This window comes from Sinocyclocheilus rhinocerous, unplaced genomic scaffold, assembly GCF_001515625.1.
Source record: "Sinocyclocheilus rhinocerous isolate Xijiao unplaced genomic scaffold, SAMN03320098_v1.1 scaffold5263, whole genome shotgun sequence".
NCBI classification, from domain to species: domain Eukaryota; kingdom Metazoa; phylum Chordata; class Actinopteri; order Cypriniformes; family Cyprinidae; genus Sinocyclocheilus; species Sinocyclocheilus rhinocerous.
In genome coordinates, this window is record NW_015660080.1 from 26467 (window position 1) to 27354 (window position 888).

At 36.3% G+C, this 888-nt stretch overlaps 1 pseudogene; it reads right to left on the minus strand.

Annotated features, from left to right (window-relative positions):
• LOC107724858 (extracellular calcium-sensing receptor-like) overlaps positions 1-888 on the minus strand; it is a 21285-nt pseudogene that overhangs the window by 16190 nt on the left and 4207 nt on the right.

Here is an 888-nt window from a genome sequence, read left to right on the forward strand (position 1 = left end):
CCAGGTGTGTCTCCTTAGTCCCTCGTCATCCTGTGTTTAAAAGTCTGAGTCCTTTGAGTTAGTGTTGTCCGGTATTGTTTGTGAATGTCAACTCCCTTGTGCTACGTGTGATTCCTCGCGATGTAAATAAACTCCTTGGTTTGTACTCCTGGTCTCCTGGTTTCATCGTTTCGTGCTCCTCACAGTAGCAACCCGTGACATTAAGACAGTGATATTAAACCATTTCATGACATTACTTCCTGGAAGTGTAGACTTAAAGGCCATTAACACCACTATTGTTTTCCCCAGAACACAGGAGATACAGAGGACAAAAGTGATGCCAAATTCTGTGTGACGCAACATAATTTAATAATTAATTAATAATAATAATAATAATTTATGCATTTAGCAGACGAACATACAGAGTGTATACACAACGATGTTAATAATATATTAATTGCGCAGTGTGAGATTCATTGGTCATAACAGAACTTTGTGAGATCGCGATGAACAAAGAGTGACAGTTTTTTAGTGGTTAAAAAAGGAGCGCTCTTTGCGAGTTTTCTAGGCAATAGTCCATTTAAAATGTAGAACTTTGTTTTTCGGCCACACACATGTTGCAAAGTTTCGGGAATGACATCCGCATATTTATACTGGATTCGCTCTCAAAGGGGTAGTGATTGACATAGTGATAACCATAGCAATAGATGGGACAAAATATGTGAAAATGTTGCATTAAGACTAGAGCACCCTCACTAATGTCAGAAGCACCCTCAGTGATTATTTCTGGTTGGTACGCTTTTATTGTATAGCCTACAAAAAACAACAAAATACAAATGCACTAAATAAAATAATTTAATAAATGCATATTTACAATTTAAGCACTTAACTAAAATAAGTATTAAATAA